The sequence below is a fragment of the Falco peregrinus genome, chromosome 9 (assembly GCF_023634155.1).
Source record: "Falco peregrinus isolate bFalPer1 chromosome 9, bFalPer1.pri, whole genome shotgun sequence".
NCBI classification, from domain to species: Eukaryota; Metazoa; Chordata; class Aves; order Falconiformes; family Falconidae; genus Falco; species Falco peregrinus.
The window spans coordinates 658674-672258 of NC_073729.1; the positions used below are offsets into that span (position 1 = coordinate 658674).

A 13585-nucleotide genomic window follows, 5' to 3' on the forward strand; every position below is an offset into this window, starting at 1 on the left:
TGAGAAGCAGCAAGAGAATTCCTGCCTGGCACCTTCTCCAGGGGGACAGTGCAGCACTTTGCCAAGGTGACTCTTTGGGGCTCTGCATGATTGCCAATGTAAAGGCGTCCAGTTTCTCACCACAGAGAGAAGGGTGCCGAACTTTTCTGCTGTGCCTGACGTGGCTGCAAGGACATGGTGAGAAGATCCCAGGTAGGAATTCTCTTGCTGTTTCCCACCGTGCCCTGGCAGCCATGAGAGGAACAGCACAAAAGTTCTGCTCCATGCATTCTGTTCTGAGAAATTTGACCTCTCATACTTGGAATCATTCACAGAACAAAAAAATCACCTTGGGAAGGCGCAGCGCTGCTCCCCTGGAGAAGATGCTAGGAAGGAATTGTTTTGCTGTTTCTCACCGTGCTCTGGCAGCCATGTGAGGTACAGCACAATATTTCTGCTCCCTGCTTTCTGTGGTGAGAAAACAGACCCCTCACATTTGAAATCATGCAGAGCCAAAAAACCTCACCTTGGCAAAGTGCAGCGCTGCTCCCCTGGAGAAGGTGCCAGGCAGGAATTCTCTTGCTGCTTCTCACCCTGCCCTGGCAGCCATGTGAGGCACAGCACAAAAGCAGAGCAGTACATAGTAGTAGGTACTGGAGTAAAGGGAGCGTGGGGGAGGAGGCTGGAGCTTGGCACGCTGCTCTGGCACATGTGGGTTTCCTGAGACACGTCAGGAATTGTACCCCAGCCCTGGGTATATTTCCTCATTGCTTTTCTGAGGTGATGGTAGCTGTTGTGTCCTGGCGCAGCTGGTTCCCCTGCCCAGGGTTGGGGCGTTCATGCTCTGAACCCACAGTCGAGGTGCCCGAGCCGTCTGTGCCCTGAGCCTGGAGCAGAGGGGCAGTTGCAGTCTGTCCTTAATTTCTGGGGGGGGTGAAGGGCTCTCTGAGGTGGGGAAGATGGAGCTCCCCGTGCAGCAGCCAGGGGTGGTGGCTGGAGGTGGGCTGTGTTGCGGTTGCTGTTTTGTCCTGCCCCCGCAGGAGAATGTGGCTGCTTTCTTAGTTCTGCTGCTTTCCTCCTAATGCAGGAGGCTGGTCCCTGCAGGCTCCAGGGAAGTGGGGCTGTGGAAGTGCCTAACTCTGGGGCTAGAGGGTAGGGGAAGCTGCTGGACTGGTATGGGGGCATGCAGACTGGAAGCCCTCTGGAAATAACTGGTGTGGGCATGATGAGCAGGATTAGTTTCAAGTGAAGTGAAATTATAGTTAGAAAATTGAAACAAATAATCCAGTTACTCTCAAGACCCAGTAATAAAGCACTGATACCCAGATTAGCGTTGTATCATCCCCATTAGATTTCTCTCTTAACGAATAGTTATTTCTGGCTTTCAATCCGAGCTCCAGCTGCAGCATGCCCTTGTGTCCGTAGGACCGTGCTGTTCTCTCATGTTCCCGGCAAGGACAAAAGGAAATGGCAACCCTGTTGTTCCCTGAAACTATGAAGGGCCTGGTACCGTGAACATGCGCAATGCTGTAGCTGTTTCGGGAGTAATGAGCTGAAAGTATTGCCTCGTTTGCAGGATGTGGGTCAAACTTGAGGGGAAGGGAATGGTGGTCTTTGCATAGAATGGTGTCTAGCTGTGTACAGCAAGTCCACATGAAGAAAAATGATGTGGAACAGGAGGAAGCAGGAGGGGGTAGGATCTGTGATTTTTTACTTATTGTCAGGATGTAAAATAATTTTGGGGTAGAGCTGGGTTTGAGGCCACTGGTCTTTCAAGTCCCAGAAAAAAAAAGAGGTGGGGACATCCATCTGTTCCTTGGTCCAGTTAGCCAGAAAGGGAGGGGAAACGATTTCTCGTCCAAAGTAGTGCTTAGTAAATGCTGTACATACTCACCTTTGACTTTTGTCGGTGCTTGAGACCCACTTTCTGGGGGTGTTTTCTTTCCCTTTCTTGCACACCCACTTTTTGAGGGACAGATGGGGAGGTTGTCAGCAGGCTGGTGATAGAAGAAGGATGGCCCATGGACCTGTCAAGCCGTGCTGCCTGCAGGATAAGGATGCTTGAGAGGAACTGCCATTAGGATAGCCTGAAGTGGCCAAGCTGTCACATCTGTTGTATTTCTATTTGAGCTAATTGCTCATGCGACTTTAATGGTTTCATGCTTTTATTTCTGCTGCTACAGCTTTTCATGCCTGTAGGGAGCCTAGAGTTTGGGTGTTAGTAAGTGAAAAATAAGGCCCTCATTCTCCATGGAGAAAGGCTCTTGGGCATGGTAATTTCATGCCTGGAAGGAGTCATATTTGCTGGATAAGTTTTGTAACCTAACCAAATTAGCTTTGAGAAACCATAGTTGTTAATCAGAGTATTGAACTCTGTGGTCCCTTAGTTAAAAACATCACCAACCTCCTTGCACAAAGGATGGGCGTTTGGTTTGCAAAGTAGGAGAGCAGTCTGATTTTGATGCTTGGGGCAGCAGCGATCCCTGGGTTTAAGGTTGTTCATAATAGTCTGAGCACTTAGTAGGGTCAGGCACAAAGTCACATCGGGTCAGCTGTTTTTGCAAAATGAAGCAGTGAAGTGACATTGTTCCCACCAAAAAACTTTTAAAGAGTAATAAAGGACAGTTTGGGTATTAATAGAGATTTGGATAATAATTCCAGCAAATAGTTCCAAAATACATGGAAGAGGGGGAGAAGATGAGAAGTGGCAGCAGTCTTTGATGTGTGTTTGTGGCTTGTGGGACTGCGCCCACAGCAAAAGGCTGTTTTGGAGTGTTTGTTCTGGGCTTTTACTTCTATCAGTCTTAACTCTGCCACTGAAATAGGGTCTAGTTATGAAACAGGGTGGGGATGCCGGCTGCTCTCCAGTTATGAAGGAGCCACAGCCCGGAGACACAGCTGTCTCCTTTGGGTCTGCCATGGAAGGGGATGCTGGGTTTTCCAAGTCCCGTTGCTGTTCCTTGCAGGTCAACTGAGGCATGGCCACTGGAAAGCCCCGCTGGTTCACGGGGTCCTCCAGGATGGCTGGTAGATTCCCGAGCCAAGTGGTAGTGCCTCGTAAGCCGAAGCTAGCCAGAGGGACAGAGAAGCCTGCAACTGTAAGTACCTGCTGCGGCCAGGTAGAAGCTGTGTAAGGCTGGAAACTGCCCCCGCGTCCTTCCTCTACCTGCCCCTCCTGTTGTCTGGCAGCACTGTGAAGCTGGACACCACCTCCCCGTCTCTCTGCTGCCATGCTTCTGTCGGAGGTGGTGACCATGGTGCGCTAGGGGATGGACTGTGTGCTGCTTCAGGGGAAGTCCAGAGTTGTATCTGGATGTGCCACTGGAGCCATTTAAATGAACGTACCGGGCATTGCACCGGAATAGCTGAAGCGTGAGCGTGTGCTTCTCTCCGCCCCCTTTGTGTGGGCAGTAACGTTTTGTCACCTCGGGATGCTTGCCAGCGCTGCTCTGACCATACCTGCCCTCCAGGCAGCTGGGCACGTGGTGGGCTGCTCAAACTCTGCTTGAAGGTTTCGAGAGGTATGGCTGGTCCCAGATGGAACAGGTTCCAAAACAGTTGTTCTGTCCCGTATCCCGTGTGGAGCACAGATCCAGCGCTGCAGACAGCAGCGGAGTCAGGGCAATTCCTCCTCCCCATCCTCAAACAGCCCTTTGCTGACCAGAGCTCACTTGGCTGAAGATGACCTGGTGCTGAAGCTCTGTCGAGGAGTTACCTTTGCATACTTCTGTGGAGGGGTCTCGGAGGCCCAAACAGAGAAAACAAGTGCTAATTCAAAAGAGATAACTAAAACTTGGAGCCATTCCTCTCCACCTCAGTCTTGGCACAACACTGATTTTCTGCTTTCCTGACTCACCCAGCAGTGACATCTCCACATGTGTGGTGGTTGTGAGCGTTGTGCAAGGGTGGAGTTAAGGGATTTCTGGTAACTCCTCCCAACCTTTTTCAAAGGTCACTGGCTCACTCCGGCCAAACTGGAAAGGAAACAAATGCCCGAAGAGCAAAACCCCCAACATGTCACATCAAATCACGAAGGAGAAGCTAACGGGACAAAGCTACTTGTTTGGAGCATGTGTATTGCACTCTCTATCATTAATTTACTAATGGTAAATATTTCAACAGGTAATTATGGGACTTCCAGGACTATCCTAGCGGCTATGATCACAAATTATTCATCGGTGGCTCTTGAAGGAGAAAAGCCTTTCTGAATAAAGGCAGTTCTGTAGCTCTTGCTGGTGTTTTGCATTTCAGCTGACTCCCTCTGCCCTCCTGAAGGAGATGTCTCTTACCACCAAGCAGAGGCTGGCCAGCACTCGGGAGATGCGGCGACCCCAGATTATCCAGATTCTAGACATGAGCGAAGCCTCCCATCGTAAGGCAGCCTTTTCTTGCCCTTTTCCTTGCTGTTTGATGTGACGTTTGAAGAGAGCGCGTGCTTGTGACAGGCTTGCCTCCAGCTTATCTAAATGCCTTGGTGACTAAGTCCTGTTGTTGTTTCAGACTGCTGCTGGTGTGGAGTTCCTTCTGCTGGGGGAAAGGTAAAACATTTTTCCCCAGTGAGATGTTGAAGTCCTGACCTGCGCTAAGCCCATATAAACAACCTCTGTTGAAGTTGGTGGCTTTTGCTGGAGATGAGCTACTGCGGCTAAAGCATGATACTGGGGGAAGGCTGGGGCGGGCCACAAGGATGCAAGCTTGCAATTTCCCACCTTCCTGCTGAAATAGCCAGCCCTTGGTTTGGTGTAGTCTCTGTCGAACACTTGGGGTCATAGGATGCCCTCAGTGGTGGCAGCGTTGGCCTTTGAGGGCTGAGGGCCTACGGTAACTACTCAAGGTGTAGCTAAAGCAATTGCATGAATGCTTTGGGTTGGAACAACGAGTGGGACCCGTACAGGGTGTTAGATTTTTCAGGCTGCCAGGTACACAGGGGAATGGCCCTGGGCAGAGGGGAGTGGGTGTGCTTTATCTGGATCAATGTTTATTTACACGTGTGTTTAAAGCTGCTTTTCTTACAGATCTGCTTAGTATAACACACGTTCCAAAGGGGTAGATGACTGAGGTAGGCTGTTGAGTGGAAAACTGCCAGCGAGAGACCTGTAGCAAATTGGTTAAGGATTGCCCTAGACAGCGCGTGAGGTTGGGAACGCCTCGGACGAGCGCACACAGAACTGGCCGTGTGCTGTGGCCGCTGGCTTCAGCACGACCCTGACTCCTGTGGAGAAGCAGGAGACGTGCCTGTGTCTTGTGAGTGTGAAGAGTTCAGCTGGAAGGGGGGAGGCAGAGCAGGGAGGAGTTTTCTCAAAGTAACGCCTCGGCGCTGTAAGCATTTGCTGTTTCTGTATGTTTTCAGACCTGCTTCTGTAGTGGTATTAAAGAAAATGGCAATAATAGAATATAATGAAGCATCCATTGAAAGCTCGTGGGAAAAGGAGATGCCAAGTCCAGCTTTACTCAGATTGCCCAGTGATGCTGGGAAAGTACCTGGAACTTACCACCTCATCTGTCGCTTTCTTAACGGCGGTGTTCCTTTCTGGCCTGTCTTCTCTTCTTCCTGGTTTCTGGGCTGTGTGTCAAAAAAGAGATTTGAGGATGTGTTGGGCTCGGTCTCTGTGTCTCAATGTAAAGATGATCCCCAAATTGTTTCCCATGGGGTCTCCTGTAAATTCTTGGCTTTCCCTTGCTCCACGAGTGCTTACAGCTCTTGCAGTGAGTGCTCTGGAGCTGTGTGACCGTGTTAGCCCAGGGCTCTGCCGGAGGTAAGTGCTGCCTTGCCTGTTGGAGAAGGAGACCTGGAGAAACACCTGCCAAAAGAGCTGCTCGCTTGAGCCTGCTCTAGTGTGGCCCAGAAACTTTTGATCTGCTCAGAACACAGGTGGGTGAGCTTCTGTTCCCCTAGCGTGAGCTGGGCAGGCGTACTCACCAAGGGACTGTCCTTCGCTGGAGGCCAGTGTTGTATTCTCTCACCGATGAGTCTTTCTCCCCGCGGCTGAAACTCTCTGCTCTCTTTTGCATCTCCAGTTCTCGGCAGTTGCCCTGGAACAGAGCTTGTTCCGGCCTTTCCCATCAGAGGTGGTATTTCAGAGCTACGTCCCTGATGAGGTCTATGAAGTGCCACTGATTCTGAGGAACGTGGACAAGGTAAGTGCTGGGATGTGGAAGTTTAACCCTGTGCTGGAACTGGAGAGCAGTGTCATCCGTGCGGTGCACAGCACAGCCAGTCGCCTGCTGCAGCACAGCACATCCAGAATAAAACGTCTCACCGCCTTTATTTTGCAAGACGGTGGAAATCTTGCCATGCTGAGGTTTCTCCCCCTGGTTTTGGCTGTGTGTTGGTGGTACCTAGCTGAAAGGAGCTTTTCTGGTCAGCACCTTTCCCCGTGGAAGCCCTGCACGGGTGGGAATGTTGGGGGCTGTACAGTTCTTCCCTGCCCTCGTGCTTTCCCTCGAGTGTGCACCGCGTCCTGGTGGCTCCGTGGTTAATCTCAGTTTCCACAGGGCACCTCTGCCTCTGGGTGAGCTGCACAGAGAGCTGAACGGGCTGTCAGAGCTTGGGGTGGGGTCTTCTCCACTTTATGCTGGAGTAAGTTATAATTAGTGGTAACAGCGCTTCAGGAAAGGTGTTTTGAAACAGCAGTGGAAGCAGGCTGATTTAGCAGCAGCAGCGGGAGGCCTTTAGGTGCCCCTTCAGGCTCCTGCTAAGCTTAATTGGGTTCTGCTCAGGTTTTCCTGAGACAACGTGATGCTCTGCTTCCCCTTTGGAGAGCCACGGCCTGTTTGGAGTAAAGTGCCCTCAAAGGTCTCCACCTTTACTTGAAAAGAACGATCATTTTGAGACTTCCCAAGAAAGTTGAGAATGGAAAAGTTGAAAAATGTCAGCAGTTTTGTTCCACTGTCAGGAGGGAAATTGGGACCTTTTGAACTTCAGCTGGGGAAACGTTTGCTGGAATGAGGCATGTGCCAAGGGCAAGCTGGTGGGAAAAGGCAGGAGGGAGGAAAGGAGCTGAGCTTGGTGTTCTCTCCCTGCGCACTTTCATACACGCAGGGGTTTCTCTTGATACATAGCAGTAAGTGCACGGGCAGTAGAGACAGGTCAGAAAGAGGGGTGTAATTAAGGATACTCTTCTGTAATGAAGAGGAAGGGGTATGCCTGAGGGCAGGGTGGGATGGGAAGATGGAAGTGTGCACAAGAGACGGTGAATTCGCCTCCTTTCCAAATTTCCCTGTTGGGGAGGGCAAACAGGTGGACAACAAAAAAAAGCTGTCGAGGCATATTGCAGGTGGAAGAACAGCAAGTCCAAGTATCTCCTGAGATAACAGGTTGTGACAGGGATATGGGTGAAAATGGAAGACCCTTTGGCAAGGAAGGATGCGGGTGTGCTCCCTCAGTTATTCCGGGAGAGTACTGCACCATTCCTGGTCTGGCATTTAACTTGGGAACATTGATAAGATGCAGCATGTGTGCCTGCACCCGGGGGATGCCACTGGTGTGATCTGCGCTGAATTTTGGGCAGTCTTTGCTGTAGGTATCCTCGTCCCTGATTAAAATGTGCCTCAGTCCTCACTTTCTCTCTTCCTACTCTCTGCTTCATTCCCACTGAGTCTTTGGCTTCACCTGCTCCATTATCCATGCAGCACTTCAAAATGTTTATCTTTGCCAAGTACCAGCCAACAGGCAAACAGTTAATTTGCTCTATTCATGCTTCCTCAAGTGGAAAAGATCATCTGCATTAACATTTCTGCCATTCCCAGTAAATGATAATAAACTTGTACTGTGTAAAGCTGCACCTTGGGATTTACGTGCCCTGTGAAGGGGGAGGCAATGTGTGAACTGTGGTTTTTTTCCCCAAACAATGTAGTTGTGAAGCTAGTTAGAGCTCAACCACTGGAGAGCATGGGTGTAAAAGTAAGATAAGCTCCAGGAAAATCTTTGGTATGTTTTAAATACAGAAAGACAGAGAGGATAATCCTGCGAGGGTGTTATATTCTAAATTGGTTGGCTTTTGGCGATGTCCTGGAGAAAAGCAGCGTTGTGCTCCGTCTCAAGTTTTTCGTGCCAGTTTCCCACATTCCTCTGAATCATACTGAGTTACACTGCATGGTAGCCTGAAGTTGTCTGCCCCATAAAAATCCAGCTGACAGCAAAATATATTCCGCATAGAGGCTCTGTAATCATGCAACTACAGAAGTGCTGTACTATATACTTCCTGCTCTTACCTGTGTTGTAAAATTGCTTTTCTATTTTCAGGCTGTTCCTCAGCACCCTCAGATGTTCTGGGTGGCTTTTGCTGAAGGTCTGAGCCACACGTGCTCCCCTTCTAAGGGACATGGTGACCAAAATGCTTGTCTGCACTGTGAAGTTGGCTCCTGGAACTCGCCGCCCCAGGACATTGCTGGGTTCCAAGGGCGTTTGGAGAGTTCAGGACTGCCTTGGCCACGGGTTACCAGGCTCGGGTGGGTGGCGCAGAGTGAGCCTCCATTTTTTCCAAGCCTCATGTGGGGTTGTTGTTGATCCGTGAAGCTGCCCACCAGTCCAAATCACCTGCTTCAGACTTTGAGATTTGGCGCTCAGGGGTTGCTCTCTATGTGCTAGGAAAATGCCTGTGTGCTGTCTGTGTGCTGGTGGTGCCCCAGAGGGCAGAACCGTGCAGCAGGGTGCCTGCAGGGACTGCTGGGGGTGGGCAGGGGTCCCCAGGGATCTGGCTTGCCTGCGCTGGCAGCTGCCTGGCTACAGTCACAGGCAGCAGGAGCCTCCGGAGAGCAGAGGTTGGCTTTTAATAATGAAACCACCACCAGGCAGTGCCAGTCATGTATCTCGGGGCAGAAAATGCCTTTGAAGCCCCTAGTTGATAGGCACAGCCTGGGGGGTCGCCTGGCTTTCCATCACTTGGCCAGGTTGCTGGCTCTCATCCTCTGCATCAGCCTTTCCTTGTAGCATATTGTGCTTCTCCCTTGCTTCTTTCCAGCTCCCTTTGGATTTTCCCAGCCATCTCTCTGTTTCTGGGGTTGTCTCTTTGTCTTCCTGTGTTTCCTCCTTTTGCTCTTCATTTGCTGCTTTTATTCCCAGTAAGGCCACAGTATCTGTGGTCCCCTCTTGCTGGTCTGCCTACATGACTGTAGCACCGCAGCTTGACTGCCCCGCTCAAACCCAGCACGTTAAAGTGAATTTCTTCCTTCCGCCAGGATTAACACGTACTGTTTGGCGTTCAGATAATACATGCCCCTTCTAGGGGCATGTCTGCCTGGATGTGTACGGGCAGAAGCCAGCAGATTCTCTGGGCTTATTGAATACACGGGTGACTTGATTCAGATATTATACCGCCGTGCTGCTGGTGTCTTCCCTGCTTGGCCCTTCCTTCATTGCCCTGCTGCCTCTGGCCTCGAGCTGTTTTGCCCAGGCAGAAGGGATTAATGTTCACTCTTATGTGTTACGTGCATGTACCTCCAGAGCTAAAAGTGCTTTGTGAAGGTGGTATCACCAGGCCTCTTCTCCTCCTGTTTCCACAAGCTGCAAGATCATACTTCCCTCTCTTTTCTGCAGGTTCCTGGGCTGGTGAAGGTCATCTTGGAGAGCTCACCTTATTTCAAGCTGATCAGCCACCATGCTGTGTGCCGCAAGGTACTGCCTGGCATGCTTGCGACTTTCCGCATCGTTTTCTCCCCTGATGAGAACAAGGTGAGACTGGAGGTCCCGAGAGGTGTGTGCCTTCAGTGGGAGGTGAACCTGCGGGGCTGGGTTCAGAACAGGGCATCTGCTGTGGGTTTTGAGGCACTGTCCTGGTTTCGGTGGCATTGCACTGGATCTGCAGCTGGGGGAAACTTTTCCTGTGGTGAAGATGATGCTGTCATAGGCTGGAGGCTCTTCTATGCTTCAGACTGTGATTATCCTTTGGTGCTGGAACGTTTAATGCCATGTCTGTTGGCTTCAGGGATAAGAGTGCACTGTGTGGTGGGGTGGCCTCTCATGGTGTTGGTTTCTAGTATCTGACTATTGCTGCATAATTACGGGTTTGCTCTGATAATTATAAATACAAAAGCCTGTTTGCATAAATACAAACCTGTTGTTTGGAGGACCCAAAGCTGAGCCTGATCAGAGTGAGGACCACCACCTTTGAAAACTGGAGTTGCTTCTTGAATGCATATCGTGTTGGCCGCAGTAGTGAGACGGCGGAACGTTCTGTCTGAAGCCGGCACTTTTCTTGCACACCGGTTATAGCCCATGCCGTGCTGCGAGGTTTGCTCTAGGCTGTGGTCAGGCAGCCTGCAGCTGGTCACATCCTGGCTGGCAGCACCATGCGATGCCACCGCAGCAGGGACTGACGAGCTGTGCGTTCCCTCCCTGTGCTTTCCTGGGCGTTTTCAGGGGAAGGCGCACGTGGGACAGTAGGGAAATGGCAGGGAGGGGTGCTGATAAGGTGTTTAGCCATCGCACCTCTCTACTCGATGTTAGGGGCTTAATTATGATGGAAAACGCTAGGGGAATGGCTAGATCCAGAGAGCTTTCCCCTTTCCCATCTGGCAACCAGTTCCCTGCCTCACCCTGGGCTGGAGCGAAGGTGATGCTTTTTCATACCCTCTGTGTTCCAGCCTTGCCGCTGTGCTGCCCCTGAGGATACTTGCCCACCTGTGCTCCAGCTGTGATTCTAGGGGAGAAGATGCGCTGTGCTCGTGGCAGGGAGCCAGCCTGGCCCAGACACGCTGAGCTCCAGATGTCTTTAACCAGCAGGAGGCTGGTGTGCTGCAGAGGACTGAGGCATCTGGAGCGCACACAGGAGTGAAGGGGCAGGTAGCATCTGCAGGCAGAGTGTTAGCCTGGAGCCTTTGGGCAGTCACGCTGGTGTGGCTGTGCCTGCGTGCATGGGGCTGTGGTTGCTGTGTCAGCTGGCACCTATTCCCTGCCCCGTGTGCCATGCTTTTGCTCGGAGGTTGGAACATCGGTGCTGTGGCCCTGGCAAGTCTGGCACTGTGCCGTGATGTGAAGGGGCGGCGGTGTTACCTGGAGGCTTGTTAACGCAAAAGGGTTTAGTACCTGGCATGGAAGGGAGGAAGCCCTGCAGGGGAACACAGACAGACAGGCTGACTCTTTACACCAGCACTCTGCTGCCTCTTGGCACAGTTCTTTGCGTGACTTTGTGGGTGATGCAAGGTGAGGGGGTCGCTCTGAGCCAGCTGGTGTTTCTGTGCCAGGCCAGAGGTGCAGGCTCTCTTTGGGCACAGCTGTTCTCTCATCTTCTGTTTGCTGCTTAGATGTAGTTGAACACCCTGTCCTATCCTCAAACAGCATGGCTGTAGCAAACTAGAGAGGAAATGCCCTGTGGTGCCTGGCTCCCCATGCTTGTGAAATGATCTGTTGCTTTGCGGAGGGACTGAGAAATTGTTTTACGTCATTCGTATGGAAGGTTAAAATGATGTTGGCTTAGGGCAGTTCTCCATACTGCCCAAGTGACATAAGAGCTTAATCTCACCGAGGTAGGCTTTGCAGGGGACACTGCTTCCTTTAAAATGTGATTGACTAGTATTCATGAGCATTCATTTTTGGGATGGAAGTAAATCGGTTCCCATGAAGGGCAAAGAGCTGCTCTTCAACTACAGAGAAGCAGCAGAGCAACACATGAACATCACCCCAAATAGAAGTAGGGTGAGGTAACTCCCAGGAACACTCATGTCCAGTACTTTGTCCCTTGTCTTGCCCTTGAACTGGTGAGCGTGTGGCATTAGGGAGCTGTGCCAGCGAGGTCCTCTGCACAGCTTGAGCGACACCCTGGCGGTTTCTGCCGACCTGGGTTTTGTGCTCCTTGCAGGGCATTGGGAGAGGGATGTGGGCTGCTTGGTGAGGAGCACATGGGGACTCTACAGCAGAACCAGAATGTTGTATAAATCGAACTTTTTGTCTCGTACTTGATGGAGTGTGAGTCAGGAAAGTGCCGGAGTGCTGTCGCTCAGCTAGAAATGCATCAGTAGCATGGTCAGGATGTGCAGAGCACCTTGAAAAGCCCTTAGCCAAGAGGCAGGCTTTGGGAGATGGTTCTGTAAAGCCACCTGTGTTGGGCTTGCAGTTGCTTGCCTGCAGAGTATCTGTGTGTTAGTTGTGGAAGGCTCAGGAGTGCTGCCTTTGAATAACTCCTACATCTCTGATACTGCATGATCCACAGGGACTGTGGGTAACCCAGTGAAGTGGGGTCTGGGTCTTCCTGATGAGGAGCCGGTTTGTGTCATTCTCTTGCTTTGAATCTGTTCTTCCCTGGAGTAAGTCTGACTTCAGTGAAGTCACTCCTGATTGAAAGGAGTAAAATTGTGCCTCAGCCCTAAGTAATAGGGCCATGTGAGTTGTTAGTGGCTGAAATGCCACGTAGCCCTTTCTTGGAAAATGAGCAGTTTCCTACTGTCTCGCAGTCATTTGGGAATGTGCCACGTGGTCAGACTGTCAGAAAAGGAATAGCTGACGCGCCTCTTGGTTTATTGGCACTTGTGTTATAAATGAACTGCTAATTTTTCTGCTGGGCAACATTTCCAGTTTGTTACTCTTGCTGCTTCTGATTTGCACGTTTCTGTTTTATGGCTCCATTGTACAGCGTGGGTGTTCTCGTGCCAGCCCCTGTTCCCGTGTGTTCTTGCGTCATGGTCTGACGGCCTCTGCTGAACTGGAAACCATTGTGGCACTGACCGGCAGATAAACAACAGACAGAAATACTTCCATTTGTGCGTCCTTCAGGCTTATTAGTAGTTTATTGTAAAGGAAGAAGGAAGCAAGAAGCACATAAAAACATAGCAGAGCTTATTCTGTGTTGTCCTCTTGCTCTTTTCACTGTAGCAGTGCACTGTTTTCAGGCAGTGCAAGTTCAGTCTGTGAGGTTTGTGAAATTCATTGCTGATGCTCAGTGGAGACTGAATTAATGCACATTGATTACTCTGAAATATGACAGGACGGTGAGTTATTGCATGACTGAAATGAAGTCCTTTAAAATTCAGCCCAGCCCTGCTAGATGTTTTGTTGTGCACAGAAGCTATTCCAAGAATACTTTTAAGATGACTCTTGTGAGGAGGAAAGGGGCAGAAGACCAAGGCAAATGGCGCGGCACCACAGGAACCTGAAGCCAAGTGACTCATTTCAAAGACTCCTGCGAACCGGCGGCTGAGGGGGGCAGGCGCAGGGGCACCCCCTCTGCTGCGAACGGATCTTCATCCTCTGGTCTCTCCTCTGTTGTCACGGCCCTTATTTTCCAGCCTTTTTTTATATCAGGGTTTCAGCAGGAGCTTTCCCTGCTTGGCTTGCTGTGTTACCTCATGCTACAAGGATCTTTTCTTTGCAAGTTGGCTGCTGCAAGGAATTCAGTGAAGCATTTGGGATAGGTTATGCAGGGAAACTGACATCTGAGTTTGGGGTTCTGGGCAGTTAGGCTTGATATTGCTGTGACAGTAATTACTGTTAGCCTGAGTTTACAAAGAGCCTGAAACAACACCCAAGACGAGCAGCTGCTTCAGTCTCAGTGGGTGCCAGTTCAGACACCAGTGGTGATACCTGGAAGGCCAGAGCTTGTAATTTACTGCTTGTCACAGGGGAGCACGAGAAGGGGAGCCATCGTACAACTGTCTGTATCTTCCGTGAAAC

General features: G+C 50.8%; 1 pseudogene; it reads left to right on the forward strand.

The window, feature by feature from the left end:
* LOC129785156 (hydrocephalus-inducing protein-like) overlaps positions 1-13585 on the forward strand; it is a 91229-nt pseudogene that overhangs the window by 21050 nt on the left and 56594 nt on the right.